Source organism: Anarhichas minor, unplaced genomic scaffold (assembly GCF_050575085.1).
Source record: "Anarhichas minor isolate MPS153535 unplaced genomic scaffold, ASM5057508v1 ptg000110l, whole genome shotgun sequence".
Taxonomy (NCBI): domain Eukaryota; kingdom Metazoa; phylum Chordata; class Actinopteri; order Perciformes; family Anarhichadidae; genus Anarhichas; species Anarhichas minor.
The window spans coordinates 103,220-117,500 of NW_027466556.1; the positions used below are offsets into that span (position 1 = coordinate 103,220).

The window sequence follows — 14,281 nt, forward strand, 5'->3', positions numbered from 1 at the left end:
TAATCTTGCCTTTTTCTCATATTTCTCAAGTGAAAAGCAGCAGTGTCCTCTGCCTTTTGGAGAGAGAAGTGAAAAAACTTACAGCACCTGGTATTCCCAGGCTGTCTCCCATCCAAGTACTAACCAGGACCGACTCTGCTTAGCTTCCGAGATCGGACGAGATCCGGCGCGAACAGAGAGGTATGGCCGTAAGCAAGTTTGTCTCCAACACATAGTTCTTTAAAACCTACAACAGTAGGTCAATTTTAAAACGTTAACGAACCTAAACCAGTTCATTAATTAACATTCCAATAATAAGAAAATATTGATATATTGATTGATTCTGTTTCCCTTTTTACCGTTACCCACATCTTTGAATGCATCTCTTCTTTAATCTTGCCTTTTTCTCACATATTTCTCAAGTGAAAAAGCAGCAGTGTCCTCTGCCTTTTGGAGAGAAAAGTGAAGAAACTTACAGCACCTGGTATTCCCAGGCGGTCTCCCATCCAAGTACTAACCAGGACCGACTCTGCTTAGCTTCCGAGATCGGACGAGATCGGGCACGAACAGAGAGGTATGGCCGTAAGCAAGTTTGTCTCCAACACATAGTTCTTTAAAACCTACAACAGTAGGTCAATTTTAAAACGTTAACGAACCTAAACCAGTTCATTAATTAACATTCCAATAATAAGAAAATATTGATATATTGATTGATTCTGTTTCCCTTTTTACCGTTACCCACATCTTTGAATGCATCTCTTCTTTAATCTTGCCTTTTTCTCACATATTTCTCAAGTGAAAAAGCAGCAGTGTCCTCTGCCTTTTGGAGAGAGAAGTGAAAAAACTTACAGCACCTGGTATTCCCAGGCTGTCTCCCATCCAAGTACTAACCAGGACCTACTCTGCTTAGCTTCCGAGATCGGACGAGATCGGGCGCGAACAGAGAGGTATGGCCGTAAGCAAGTTTGTCTCCAACACATAGTTCTTTAAAACCTACAACAGTAGGTCAATTTTAAAACGTTAACGAACCTAAACCAGTTCATTAATTAACATTCCAATAATAAGAAAATATTGATATATTGATTGATTCTGTTTCCCTTTTTACCGTTACCCACATCTTTGAATGCATCTCTTCTTTAATCTTGCCTTTTTCTCATATTTCTCAAGTGAAAAGCAGCAGTGTCCTCTGCCTTTTGGAGAGAGAAGTGAAAAAACTTACAGCACCTGGTATTCCCAGGCTGTCTCCCATCCAAGTACTAACCAGGACCGACTCTGCTTAGCTTCCGAGATCGGACGAGATCGGGCGCAAACAGAGAGGTATGGCCGTAAGCAAGTTTGTCTCCAACACATAGTTCTTTAAAACCTACAACAGTAGGTCAATTTTAAAACGTTAACGAACCTAAACCAGTTCATTAATTAACATTCCAATAATAAGAAAATATTGATATATTGATTGATTCTGTTTCCCTTTTTACCGTTACCCACATCTTTGAATGCATCTCTTCTTTAATCTTGCCTTTTTCTCATATTTCTCAAGTGAAAAGCAGCAGTGTCCTCTGCCTTTTGGAGAGAGAAGTGAAAAAACTTACAGCACCTGGTATTCCCAGGCTGTCTCCCATCCAAGTACTAACCAGGACCGACTCTGCTTAGCTTCCGAGATCGGACGAGATCGGGCGCGAACAGAGAGGTATGGCCGTAAGCAAGTTTGTCTCCAACACATAGTTCTTTAAAACCTACAACAGTAGGTCAATTTTAAAACGTTAACGAACCTAAACCAGTTCATTAATTAACATTCCAATAATAAGAAAATATTGATATATTGATTGATTCTGTTTCCCTTTTTACCGTTACCCACATCTTTGAATGCATCTCTTCTTTAATCTTGCCTTTTTCTCACATATTTCTCAAGTGAAAAAGCAGCAGTGTCCTCTGCCTTTTGGAGAGAAAAGTGAAGAAACTTACAGCACCTGGTATTCCCAGGCGGTCTCCCATCCAAGTACTAACCAGGACCGACTCTGCTTAGCTTCCGAGATCGGACGAGATCGGGCACGAACAGAGAGGTATGGCCGTAAGCAAGTTTGTCTCCAACACATAGTTCTTTAAAACCTACAACAGTAGGTCAATTTTAAAACGTTAACGAACCTAAACCAGTTCATTAATTAACATTCCAATAATAAGAAAATATTGATATATTGATTGATTCTGTTTCCCTTTTTACCGTTACCCACATCTTTGAATGCATCTCTTCTTTAATCTTGCCTTTTTCTCACATATTTCTCAAGTGAAAAAGCAGCAGTGTCCTCTGCCTTTTGGAGAGAGAAGTGAAAAAACTTACAGCACCTGGTATTCCCAGGCTGTCTCCCATCCAAGTACTAACCAGGACCGACTCTGCTTAGCTTCCAAGATCGGATGAGATCGGGCGCAAACAGAGAGGTATGGCCGTAAGCAAGTTTGTCTCCAACACATAGTTCTTTAAAACCTACAACAGTAGGTCAATTTTAAAACGTTAACGAACCTAAACCAGTTCATTAATTAACATTCCAATAATAAGAAAATATTGATATATTGATTGATTCTGTTTCCCTTTTTACCGTTACCCACATCTTTGAATGCATCTCTTCTTTAATCTTGCCTTTTTCTCATATTTCTCAAGTGAAAAGCAGCAGTGTCCTCTGCCTTTTGGAGAGAGAAGTGAAAAAACTTACAGCACCTGGTATTCCCAGGCTGTCTCCCATCCAAGTACTAACCAGGACCGACTCTGCTTAGCTTCCGAGATCGGACGAGATCGGGCGCGAACAGAGAGGTATGGCCGTAAGCAAGTTTGTCTCCAACACATAGTTCTTTAAAACCTACAACAGTAGGTCAATTTTAAAACGTTAACGAACCTAAACCAGTTCATTAATTAACATTCCAATAATAAGAAAATATTGATATATTGATTGATTCTGTTTCCCTTTTTACCGTTACCCACATCTTTGAATGCATCTCTTCTTTAATCTTGCCTTTTTCTCACATATTTCTCAAGTGAAAAAGCAGCAGTGTCCTCTGCCTTTTGGAGAGAAAAGTGAAGAAACTTACAGCACCTGGTATTCCCAGGCGGTCTCCCATCCAAGTACTAACCAGGACCGACTCTGCTTAGCTTCCGAGATCGGACGAGATCGGGCGCGAACAGAGAGGTATGGCCGTAAGCAAGTTTGTCTCCAACACATAGTTCTTTAAAACCTACAACAGTAGGTCAATTTTAAAACTTTAACGAACCTAAACCAGTTCATTAATTAACATTCCAATAATAAGAAAATATTGATATATTGATTGATTCTGTTTCCCTTTTTACCGTTACCCACATCTTTGAATGCATCTCTTCTTTAATCTTGCCTTTTTCTCACATATTTCTCAAGTGAAAAAGCAGCAGTGTCCTCTGCCTTTTGGAGAGAAAAGTGAAGAAACTTACAGCACCTGGTATTCCCAGGCGGTCTCCCATCCAAGTACTAACCAGGACCGACTCTGCTTAGCTTCCGAGATCGGACGAGATCGGGCACGAACAGAGAGGTATGGCCGTAAGCAAGTTTGTCTCCAACACATAGTTCTTTAAAACCTACAACAGTAGGTCAATTTTAAAACGTTAACGAACCTAAACCAGTTCATTAATTAACATTCCAATAATAAGAAAATATTGATATATTGATTGATTCTGTTTCCCTTTTTACCGTTACCCACATCTTTGAATGCATCTCTTCTTTAATCTTGCCTTTTTCTCACATATTTCTCAAGTGAAAAAGCAGCAGTGTCCTCTGCCTTTTGGAGAGAGAAGTGAAAAAACTTACAGCACCTGGTATTCCCAGGCTGTCTCCCATCCAAGTACTAACCAGGACCGACTCTGCTTAGCTTCCGAGATCGGACGAGATCCGGCGCGAACAGAGAGGTATGGCCGTAAGCAAGTTTGTCTCCAACACATAGTTCTTTAAAACCTACAACAGTAGGTCAATTTTAAAACGTTAACGAACCTAAACCAGTTCATTAATTAACATTCCAATAATAAGAAAATATTGATATATTGATTGATTCTGTTTCCCTTTTTACCGTTACCCACATCTTTGAATGCATCTCTTCTTTAATCTTGCCTTTTTCTCATATTTCTCAAGTGAAAAGCAGCAGTGTCCTCTGCCTTTTGGAGAGAGAAGTGAAAAAACTTACAGCACCTGGTATTCCCAGGCTGTCTCCCATCCAAGTACTAACCAGGACCGACTCTGCTTAGCTTCCGAGATCGGACGAGATCGGGCGCGAACAGAGAGGTATGGCCGTAAGCAAGTTTGTCTCCAACACATAGTTCTTTAAAACCTACAACAGTAGGTCAATTTTAAAACGTTAACGAACCTAAACCAGTTCATTAATTAACATTCCAATAATAAGAAAATATTGATATATTGATTGATTCTGTTTCCCTTTTTACCGTTACCCACATCTTTGAATGCATCTCTTCTTTAATCTTGCCTTTTTCTCACATATTTCTCAAGTGAAAAAGCAGCAGTGTCCTCTGCCTTTTGGAGAGAAAAGTGAAGAAACTTACAGAACCTGGTATTCCCAGGCGGTCTCCCATCCAAGTACTAACCAGGACCGACTCTGCTTAGCTTCCGAGATCGGACGAGATCGGGCGTGAACAGAGAGGTATGGCCGTAAGCAAGTTTGTCTCCAACACATAGTTCTTTAAAACCTACAACAGTAGGTCAATTTTAAAACGTTAACGAACCTAAACCAGTTCATTAATTAACATTCCAATAATAAGAAAATATTGATATATTGATTGATTCTGTTTCCCTTTTTACCGTTACCCACATCTTTGAATGCATCTCTTCTTTAATCTTGCCTTTTTCTCACATATTTCTCAAGTGAAAAAGCAGCAGTGTCCTCTGCCTTTTGGAGAGAGAAGTGAAAAAACTTACAGCACCTGGTATTCCCAGGCGGTCTCCCATCCAAATACTAACCAGGACCGACTCTGCTTAGCTTCCGAGATCTGACGAGATCGGGCGTGAACAGAGAGGTATGGCCGTAAGCAAGTTTGTCTCCAACACATAGTTCTTTAAAACCTACAACAGTAGGTCAATTTTAAAACGTTAACGAACCTAAACCAGTTCATTAATTAACATTCCAATAATAAGAAAATATTGATATATTGATTGATTCTGTTTCCCTTTTTACCGTTACCCACATCTTTGAATGCATCTCTTCTTTAATCTTGCCTTTTTCTCACATATTTCTCAAGTGAAAAAGCAGCAGTGTCCTCTGCCTTTTGGAGAGAGAAGTGAAAAAACTTACAGCACCTGGTATTCCCAGGCGGTCTCCCATCCAAGTACTAACCAGGACCGACTGTGCTTAGCTTCTGAGATCTGACGAGATCGGGCGTCAACAGAGAGGTATGGCCGTAAGCAAGTTTGTCTCCAACACATAGTTCTTTAAAACCTACAACAGTAGGTCAATTTTAAAACGTTAACGAACCTAAACCAGTTCATTAATTAACATTCCAATAATAAGAAAATATTGATATATTGATTGATTCTGTTTCCCTTTTTACCGTTACCCACATCTTTGAATGCATCTCTTCTTTAATCTTGCCTTTTTCTCACATATTTCTCAAGTGAAAAAGCAGCAGTGTCCTCTGCCTTTTGGAGAGAGAAGTGAAAAAACTTACAGCACCTGGTATTCCCAGGCGGTCTCCCATCCAAGTACTAACCAGGACCGACTCTGCTTAGCTTCCGAGATCGGACGAGATCGGGCGCGAATTTTTTTTTTGTTATCTTTTATTATCAAAAATGTCACAAGTTAATTTTTACAATTTTCTTTGTATCAATAATATATATATATATATATATTTACAATAAACAGGAAGTAATATCAAAATATATCCTCAGCTAGATTAGCCACTTCACGAGCATACATCAAGCAACAAAAACCCATATTAAGCAAAACAGGCAAAACGAAGCAAAATAAAACAACCCGCAAGAGAAACCAGCCAAGCAGCCCAAAGGCAAAAAAAAACCTTATCCATGAGACTAACCCTAAAAAGAAATTATTACAATCCCAAAACTCCACCTCAGACATAGACATAAAGGCCAAACAAATAAATAAGCAACCAAATATACAAACAAAATACACAAACGAAAAAAAAAAAAACCTAAAAGAGATAACCTGCTCTTTGATAGCGGCTCAAGCAAAACTATCTTAGGCCTCCTATTAGGATAACTCAGAACAGGAAGCAGAGCCTCCCATCCTCCTCGACCTTACACAGGGACGTTCTGTTTAAAAACATTTCAGAGAACCACTCTTCTCTACAGACATGCAGCAGTCCCAGGTGAGCTCTTAAAAGATTCTTAAATAGTGCTTTTGCATTTACTTGCTTTTGCTCAAACACAGCATAATTTCTCCTTAGGACTACTGCATGCCTGGCAAGAGCAAGAAGTGTGTTCATCTGAACCACCGTCCCCCCTTTACCCTGCTTGGGTAGGCCGAAAAGCCAAACCCAGTCCCACTCACTCAGTTCTTGCACCTTAGCACCACAATACGTACCCAAAAGCTGGCGCACATAATTCCGTATATCAGTTAGAGCGGAGCATTTAAAAATGAGATGGTCAAAATCCTCATCCTCTACCCCACAGACCGCACATGACCTTTGGAACTTGAGTTTGTGGAGCTGATGCAGGACGATACTGGTATAGTACCTCCTGTGCCTAAGCTTAAAGTCAGTATCAAAAACTGCATGAGGAATGGAAGGAACAAGCAGGTTACTCCAAATTGATTTTATGTCTTTGTTAGGGAACAAAGCAGCCCAGTGTGGCTCTGACGCAGGTTTTTTAGTAAGCTTCTGAATTAGAGTATCATAGATCACTTTAGTTTTTATTTGCGTGACTGGCACATTCCTCTCACCCTGACACAGGAAGAAGCTCACAGCATCACCCTGCACTTGATTACTACATTGCTTCAGAGCCCTCCAATTCTCGTCCACACAGTCATTTACACTCATCCCCAGTTCAGTAATTTGCTTTCCCTTAAAAGGCCCTCCCGCCCTTCTCAGTGCTATCAATGTTTTGGTTTTATCGAAAGTTAAACCCCACCTCCCCCCACAGACTCCCCCCAGCGTAGACAAACCCGCCTCGCGGAGAGCCTTGGAAATGAGGGGCCTGCCCTTATGGGAGAAGAAAGGCGAGTTGAGGAAAGGTAATTTCATCACTTGCTCTTTAAATTCAAAGTCAGGTCTGAGGTGGGGCAGAAACTTGTCCCAAGCCTCCAGCACCTCGCGATAGAACCCCGGCAACCCCCCTGTAACATTTCTGGGAGAGAAAGCGTACAAATTGTAACTGCTCCTCTCACCATACTCTGCCAGGAAGCCCGCCAAGGTATCTTTCCAAGGATGCAGCCTCGAGTGATCCAGAAAACGCCCTATTAATTTGACCCTAAGTGCATCTCTTTTGGCACTAATGTCAATCAGATCTAAACCCCCCTCCCTTTTTTTAGCTATTAATGTCCTGCGAGCAATCATATTTCCCCTCCCCTTCCACAAAAACGAGGAGATCACACTGTTCAGTGAATTTAGCGCCCAATCCGGCAGCTCACAGGACCCGAGAATATGGTTAATTTTGGACAAAACTAGAGCATTAGATACAATTACCTTTCCTCTGATATTCAGCCCTCGCGCTTTCCACAGATTACATATGTTTTGAGTTTTTTTAATCATTTCCTTCCAGTTTCTATCCCTAGCTTTAGCCCCATCTTTCCCTACATAGACTCCTAAGATTTTCCTCTCCTCGTCAGTTACTTTAAAACCCCATTTGTTTGTGTCAAACCCTGCCTCCTTGAAAACCATTATTTCTGATTTAGAATTGTTTACTTTTGCCCCAGAGGCCATCTCATAGTCATTTATATGCACCATGACCCTCTCTATATGTGTACTGTTATTTAAAAAGATATTTATATCATCCGCGTATTGAATAACTTTGACCATATTCCCTCTCTCGGTTTTAATCCCAGCTATTTCATTGTCATTAATTATGCTTAAAGCCAACGGCTCCGCCACAAGGCTGTATAGCATGGCAGACAGGGGGCAACCCTGCCTAATGGACCTCTGCAGCTCCACAGGATCAGTCAAGAAACCGTTGACCTTAACGCGGCTTCTAGCCTTTTTATATAATAATTTCACCCAATTTATGTATTTTTCACCAAACCCATATTTATTTAATACCTCCCACATAAACTCATGTTCCACCCTGTCAAATGCTTTCTCTAAGTCTATCCCTAATAAACACCCCCCCTCTCTATTCATACTATCTACTAGGTTTTTTATTGCAATTATATTATCACTTATATCCCTATCCGGAATGCTATAGGTCTGAGTGTCAATGACAATAGTTTTAATTACCTCTCTCATCCTATTAGCCAACACCTTTGCTATGATTTTGTAATCTGTATTTAACAGGCTTATGGGTCTGTAATATTCCAGCCTATCTTTTGTACCTTTCTGCTTGTATATTAATGTGATAATCCCTTCCGATATCTTGTCAGGCATGATATTTTGCCTCGCCATCTCATCAAAAACATGTAACAAAATGGGAGAGAGTAAAACAGAAAACTCGTTATACACCTCGGCAGTAAGGCCATCAGAACCTGGGCTCTTATTGTGTTTAAGGCTTTTTATGACTGCCTCTATCTCCTGCCTAGAGATAGGCAAGTCACAATAATTTTTATCATTTTCACTTATTTGGGTTCCTATCTGATTCGTCATTTTTACTATGTGCTCCTTTAGAGGCCCTTGCCCTTTATACAGCTCACTATAGTAGTCTTTTACTATTTTTAAAAGGTCCTTGCTTTCAGTGCATACTAGGTCCTCGCTGCTCACCAGTTGATTTATATATTGCTTCTCTTGTTTTATCCTCTCCAACCCCAGAAAAAAACCCGTGCTTTTTTCCCCTTCAAGCAGGAACTGCGACCTACTCCTGACCGCGGCGCCCTTGCAACGTTTGGTCTCAATATCCGTCAGTTTATTCCTATATAATTCATAGTTTTCACTATTATAATTTGTATCTAGCTCCATCTTCTCTAATTCCTTGTTTAATAAATCATTTAACATGCTCTCCTCTCTTTTCTCTTCCCATTTTTTATTCTTACTATAACTAATGCTTATTTTCTTTATTCTTAATTTAATTTCCTCCCAGTATTCTATTTTATTATCTACATATGGCATGTCATATGCACTTTGGGTTAGTAATTTCTTTACTTTATTCTTATACGCTGTGTCCTCCAACAAACTGTTATTATAGCACCATGTGCCCTTGCCTTTTTTAGCCGTGCTGTCACCAAATTTTAAATCCACGTACGCGTGATCGCTCCATGCATTAAACACATACTTCATGTCAGTAACCCGTTTAACTAGACCCGAAGCCACCAGGCCCAGGTCTATTCGGGTTTGTTTTAACTTGCCCAGGACAACCTGTCTTCTAGAATAACCCCTTGTCCTAGGGTTAATTACCCTCCATACATCCATTAAGTTTTTTTCTATCATGATATCTTTAAGTGCAGTTCTACTCGTGTCACACCTAAATTTATCATTATAATTGTCACTGCTACTAAGCGTGATATTATAGTCCCCTAGAATAATAGTATTATTATTTATCCACTTGTTCAGACTTCCGAAGAAGTTTCTGCGTTCCTCCTCAATACTGGGCGCATGTATATTAATCAGTCTAATTATATCACTATTTATTAATATATCCACTATCACACACTTGCCATTGCTAGCTCTATATACACATTTACTACTAGTACTAAGTTTTCTGCTAATTAGTACTGCGACCCCTCGTGCTCGCCCAATACCCTCCTGGGAGTAAATCACCCCTTTCCACAGTTTTTGAGCATGGCTGACAGCCTTTAGGTCCCACCCAGTTTCTTGAAGACAAATTATGTCCACATGTTTGTTCCTATCAAACACTGCTCTCATTTTACCTGGGTCTTTTAAGCCATTGGCATTAAAAGAAAGAAAAGACTGAGAGTCAAAGGCCATGAGGGCTGTCAGTAAAGGCACATAAAGCATAGCAAAACAAAACATGGTGTTATTTTTTCAGTGCTTTATTCCGATTATCAGACCCTTTTATAATCTCTCCATCCCTTTTCCTCACCCTTTGGCCCTTCTCGATGTCCATGTCTGAGTCCGAGGGGTCACTTAATAGCAGCGGGGAGCCGCAGTTCCCAATGTCTTGAGGAACAAAGCTGTCCAGGGAAGACCCCATCGCCGCCTTTTCCTCAGCCCTCTTTCGCAGCTCTACCTCTGCGTCTTCCAATAGCACCGCCTTCGGTTTCCTCGCAACCAGTCTCCCCACTCGGGCCTTGCCCGGCTTGGTCTGGACTTGCTCCTTCAGCCTGGCACTGGCTCGTGCCTCTCCCACCTTTAGCTCTGGCTGGCTGGGCACCAGCCTTGGCCCACTCAGATCAATCTGGCTGGACGCCGTCTCCGGCACCTCCACTATTTCAGTTCTCCTCCCTGCATCGGTCGTCCTCCGTGGCTTCACCACCACGCCTGCTGCTGTCACTGGCTCCACCCCTGCACCTGCCCTTGTCACTGGCTCCACAACTGCACCTGCCTCTTTCGCTGGCGCCGTAGCTGCACCTGGCGCTGTCACTGGCTCCACTGCTGCACCTGCCCTTGTCACTGGCTCCACAGCTGCACCTGCTTTCACCGCTGTAGTCTCTGCCATACAGGCTGCAGGCTTCGGCCTCATTACAGCCGTAGTCATCGCCGTTCTCTCTTTGTTCAGCTCGCTCACACAGGTCCCCGCAGCAGCCTCATCATCCTCTTCCTCCTCCATCTCCTCCTCCTCCTCCTCCTCCTCGTCCACGTCCTCCTCCACGGTGCCAGTGCTCGACGTACCGTCGTCGCTCTGCACCTCCTCCTCCTCCTGCTCCTCCTCCACCTCCTCCGCAGTCCCCACCATCTCCTCTTCTGTCACCTCCACATGGCACACACAGCTGTCCGGTGCCCGCTTACATCCCTTGCATTTGTTAGTCTTTCGTGTGGAACACTCCCTAGAAAAATGCCCTTGCTCTCCGCAGGTGTAGCATGTGAACTCAGGGCATTCTCTTTGAACATGCCCAGGCTGCATGCAGAGCCTACATATTTTGGTCTGCCTGTCATGAATTACCCGGAAATACTCCGAGCCCAGCACCGTGTTAAATTTTGTAGAATATGGTAGCGAACGGACTCTTTCGTTGAATTTAACTCGTAGAAATCGAGTGCCGTCCGTCACCTTAGAGCCTGGCCACATTCTGCGTCTAATAGGTGACATAGGCGTTACCCCCCAGCTATCCAGTCTCAAAAAGATATCATTGTCTCTGATATAATAGGGCAGATTGAGAAAAGAGACGATGAGCTCGTCGTTAGTGATCTCTCTAGCATGAACCCTTGTTTCCCCAATCTTAAAACCCTCCATCAGTTTTTTCTTACCCGTTATGTTGCTCATTGTGAGTTCAAACTTCTTTTGGCCGAGCACTCTGCACGCCAGTAACGCACCGCACAACCTCTGCACATGACTGATGAGCTCGATAGCACTCATAGTCTCTCCGCCTTCCATCTCCACGTTCACAGTTAGGCTCCGTGAGGCCCGTTCCTCCGTTCTTGTAACAGCATCGCTGCCGTCTCCATTCTTCGTCAGTTCTCCCGTTCTTTTAACAGCATCACTGCTGTCACCATTCTTCGTCAGTTCTTCCACACCTTTGGCACCACCACTGCCCCCGTTCTCCGTCAGTTCTACTGTACCGTTGTCAACACCACGGCCCTCTCCGCCCACCACCAAACCGCTGGGGTTATCCGTAAGAGTTAATGTGAGTTCATTCCAGGTCGGGTTTACCGGGTGGTCCGCCATTTTGGGGGAAAAAAAAAAAGGACTAAAAACGCCCCTCAAAAAAAACACGGGGGATAGCTCACAAAACACGGAAAAAAACGCTTCCCCCCGCTCAGTGAGACACTGACGGGGGTACTACTGACAAAATCAGCTGAGCAAAACCAAAAAAAACCTTCTCTTAGGACATGTAAAACAAACGAAAGGAGAGAGAGATAAGAGGAGAAAAACAAAGCACAGCCGTGTGCTTCCTCCAAGGAGGAAGTAGCTCTAACCCACAATGCACTCTGGTCTGAAACAGGACAGAGAGGTGTGGCCGTAAGCAAGTTTGTCTCCAACACATAGTTCTTTAAAACCTACAACAGTAGGTCAATTTTAAAACGTTAACGAACCTAAACCAGTTCATTAATTAACATTCCAATAATAAGAAAATATTGATATATTGATTGATTCTGTTTCCCTTTTTACCGTTACCCACATCTTTGAATGCATCTCTTCTTTAATCTTGCCTTTTTCTCATATTTCTCAAGTGAAAAGCAGCAGTGTCCTCTGCCTTTTGGAGAGAAAAGTGAAGAAACTTACAGCACCTGGTATTCCCAGGCGGTCTCCCATCCAAGTACTAACCAGGACCGACTCTGCTTAGCTTCCGAGATCGGACGAGATCGGGAACGAACAGAGAGGTATGGCCGTAAGCAAGTTTGTCTCCAACACATAGTTCTTTAAAACCTACAACAGTAGGTCAATTTTAAAACTTTAACGAACCTAAACCAGTTCATTAATTAACATTCCAATAATAAGAAAATATTGATATATTGATTGATTCTGTTTCCCTTTTTACCGTTACCCACATCTTTGAATGCATCTCTTCTTTAATCTTGCCTTTTTCTCACATATTTCTCAAGTGAAAAAGCAGCAGTGTCCTCTGCCTTTTGGAGAGAAAAGTGAAGAAACTTACAGCACCTGGTATTCCCAGGCGGTCTCCCATCCAAGTACTAACCAGGACCGACTCTGCTTAGCTTCCGAGATCGGACGAGATCGGGCACGAACAGAGAGGTATGGCCGTAAGCAAGTTTGTCTCCAACACATAGTTCTTTAAAACCTACAACAGTAGGTCAATTTTAAAACGTTAACGAACCTAAACCAGTTCATTAATTAACATTCCAATAATAAGAAAATATTGATATATTGATTGATTCTGTTTCCCTTTTTACCGTTACCCACATCTTTGAATGCATCTCTTCTTTAATCTTGCCTTTTTCTCACATATTTCTCAAGTGAAAAAGCAGCAGTGTCCTCTGCCTTTTGGAGAGAGAAGTGAAAAAACTTACAGCACCTGGTATTCCCAGGCTGTCTCCCATCCAAGTACTAACCAGGACCGACTCTGCTTAGCTTCCGAGATCGGACGAGATCCGGCGCGAACAGAGAGGTATGGCCGTAAGCAAGTTTGTCTCCAACACATAGTTCTTTAAAACCTACAACAGTAGGTCAATTTTAAAATGTTAACGAACCTAAACCAGTTCATTAATTAACATTCCAATAATAAGAAAATATTGATATATTGATTGATTCTGTTTCCCTTTTTACCGTTACCCACATCTTTGAATGCATCTCTTCTTTAATCTTGCCTTTTTCTCATATTTCTCAAGTGAAAAGCAGCAGTGTCCTCTGCCTTTTGGAGAGAGAAGTGAAAAAACTTACAGCACCTGGTATTCCCAGGCTGTCTCCCATCCAAGTACTAACCAGGACCGACTCTGCTTAGCTTCCGAGATCGGACGAGATCGGGCGCGAACAGAGAGGTATGGCCGTAAGCAAGTTTGTCTCCAACACATAGTTCTTTAAAACCTACAACAGTAGGTCAATTTTAAAACGTTAACGAACCTAAACCAGTTCATTAATTAACATTCCAATAATAAGAAAATATTGATATATTGATTGATTCTGTTTCCCTTTTTACCGTTACCCACATCTTTGAATGCATCTCTTCTTTAATCTTGCCTTTTTCTCACATATTTCTCAAGTGAAAAAGCAGCAGTGTCCTCTGCCTTTTGGAGAGAAAAGTGAAGAAACTTACAGCACCTGGTATTCCCAGGCGGTCTCCCATCCAAGTACTAACCAGGACCGACTCTGCTTAGCTTCCGAGATCGGACGAGATCGGGCACGAACAGAGAGGTATGGCCGTAAGCAAGTTTGTCTCCAACACATAGTTCTTTAAAACCTACAACAGTAGGTCAATTTTAAAACGTTAACGAACCTAAACCAGTTCATTAATTAACATTCCAATAATAAGAAAATATTGATATATTGATTGATTCTGTTTCCCTTTTTACCGTTACCCACATCTTTGAATGCATCTCTTCTTTAATCTTGCCTTTTTCTCACATATTTCTCAAGTGAAAAAGCAGCAGTGTCCTCTGCCTTTTGGAGAG

General features: G+C 42.0%; 17 non-coding genes and 3 pseudogenes across 17 annotated transcripts; all 20 read right to left on the reverse strand.

The window, feature by feature from the left end:
* Window positions 1–75: 75 nt before the first annotated feature.
* LOC142940003 (5S ribosomal RNA) lies at window positions 76–194 on the reverse strand (annotated as a pseudogene).
* A 254-nt stretch (window positions 195–448) lies between these two features.
* LOC142939800 (5S ribosomal RNA) lies at window positions 449–567 on the reverse strand. Its single transcript, XR_012950194.1, has one exon. It is a non-coding gene; the product is annotated as a 5S ribosomal RNA (ribosomal RNA).
* A 254-nt stretch (window positions 568–821) lies between these two features.
* Window positions 822–940, reverse strand: LOC142939862 (5S ribosomal RNA). Its single transcript, XR_012950254.1, has one exon. It is a non-coding gene; the product is annotated as a 5S ribosomal RNA (ribosomal RNA).
* A 251-nt stretch (window positions 941–1,191) lies between these two features.
* LOC142939888 (5S ribosomal RNA) lies at window positions 1,192–1,310 on the reverse strand. The gene has a single exon (XR_012950279.1). It is a non-coding gene; the product is annotated as a 5S ribosomal RNA (ribosomal RNA).
* Window positions 1,311–1,561: 251 nt separating this feature from the next.
* On the reverse strand, window positions 1,562–1,680 carry LOC142939918 (5S ribosomal RNA). The gene has a single exon (XR_012950308.1). It is a non-coding gene; the product is annotated as a 5S ribosomal RNA (ribosomal RNA).
* A 254-nt stretch (window positions 1,681–1,934) lies between these two features.
* On the reverse strand, window positions 1,935–2,053 carry LOC142939801 (5S ribosomal RNA). The gene has a single exon (XR_012950195.1). It is a non-coding gene; the product is annotated as a 5S ribosomal RNA (ribosomal RNA).
* Window positions 2,054–2,307: 254 nt separating this feature from the next.
* On the reverse strand, window positions 2,308–2,426 carry LOC142939930 (5S ribosomal RNA). The gene has a single exon (XR_012950319.1). It is a non-coding gene; the product is annotated as a 5S ribosomal RNA (ribosomal RNA).
* A 251-nt stretch (window positions 2,427–2,677) lies between these two features.
* LOC142939919 (5S ribosomal RNA) lies at window positions 2,678–2,796 on the reverse strand. Its single transcript, XR_012950309.1, has one exon. It is a non-coding gene; the product is annotated as a 5S ribosomal RNA (ribosomal RNA).
* A 254-nt stretch (window positions 2,797–3,050) lies between these two features.
* Window positions 3,051–3,169, reverse strand: LOC142939745 (5S ribosomal RNA). Its single transcript, XR_012950142.1, has one exon. It is a non-coding gene; the product is annotated as a 5S ribosomal RNA (ribosomal RNA).
* Window positions 3,170–3,423: 254 nt separating this feature from the next.
* LOC142939802 (5S ribosomal RNA) lies at window positions 3,424–3,542 on the reverse strand. Its single transcript, XR_012950196.1, has one exon. It is a non-coding gene; the product is annotated as a 5S ribosomal RNA (ribosomal RNA).
* Window positions 3,543–3,796: 254 nt separating this feature from the next.
* On the reverse strand, window positions 3,797–3,915 carry LOC142940004 (5S ribosomal RNA; annotated as a pseudogene).
* Window positions 3,916–4,166: 251 nt separating this feature from the next.
* LOC142939920 (5S ribosomal RNA) lies at window positions 4,167–4,285 on the reverse strand. The gene has a single exon (XR_012950310.1). It is a non-coding gene; the product is annotated as a 5S ribosomal RNA (ribosomal RNA).
* Window positions 4,286–4,539: 254 nt separating this feature from the next.
* LOC142939841 (5S ribosomal RNA) lies at window positions 4,540–4,658 on the reverse strand. The gene has a single exon (XR_012950233.1). It is a non-coding gene; the product is annotated as a 5S ribosomal RNA (ribosomal RNA).
* A 254-nt stretch (window positions 4,659–4,912) lies between these two features.
* Window positions 4,913–5,031, reverse strand: LOC142939825 (5S ribosomal RNA). Its single transcript, XR_012950218.1, has one exon. It is a non-coding gene; the product is annotated as a 5S ribosomal RNA (ribosomal RNA).
* Window positions 5,032–5,285: 254 nt separating this feature from the next.
* LOC142939933 (5S ribosomal RNA) lies at window positions 5,286–5,404 on the reverse strand. The gene has a single exon (XR_012950322.1). It is a non-coding gene; the product is annotated as a 5S ribosomal RNA (ribosomal RNA).
* A 7,026-nt stretch (window positions 5,405–12,430) lies between these two features.
* On the reverse strand, window positions 12,431–12,549 carry LOC142939816 (5S ribosomal RNA). The gene has a single exon (XR_012950209.1). It is a non-coding gene; the product is annotated as a 5S ribosomal RNA (ribosomal RNA).
* Window positions 12,550–12,803: 254 nt separating this feature from the next.
* LOC142939803 (5S ribosomal RNA) lies at window positions 12,804–12,922 on the reverse strand. Its single transcript, XR_012950197.1, has one exon. It is a non-coding gene; the product is annotated as a 5S ribosomal RNA (ribosomal RNA).
* A 254-nt stretch (window positions 12,923–13,176) lies between these two features.
* Window positions 13,177–13,295, reverse strand: LOC142940005 (5S ribosomal RNA; annotated as a pseudogene).
* Window positions 13,296–13,546: 251 nt separating this feature from the next.
* On the reverse strand, window positions 13,547–13,665 carry LOC142939921 (5S ribosomal RNA). The gene has a single exon (XR_012950311.1). It is a non-coding gene; the product is annotated as a 5S ribosomal RNA (ribosomal RNA).
* Window positions 13,666–13,919: 254 nt separating this feature from the next.
* LOC142939804 (5S ribosomal RNA) lies at window positions 13,920–14,038 on the reverse strand. Its single transcript, XR_012950198.1, has one exon. It is a non-coding gene; the product is annotated as a 5S ribosomal RNA (ribosomal RNA).
* Between the last annotated feature and the right edge of the window lie 243 nt (window positions 14,039–14,281).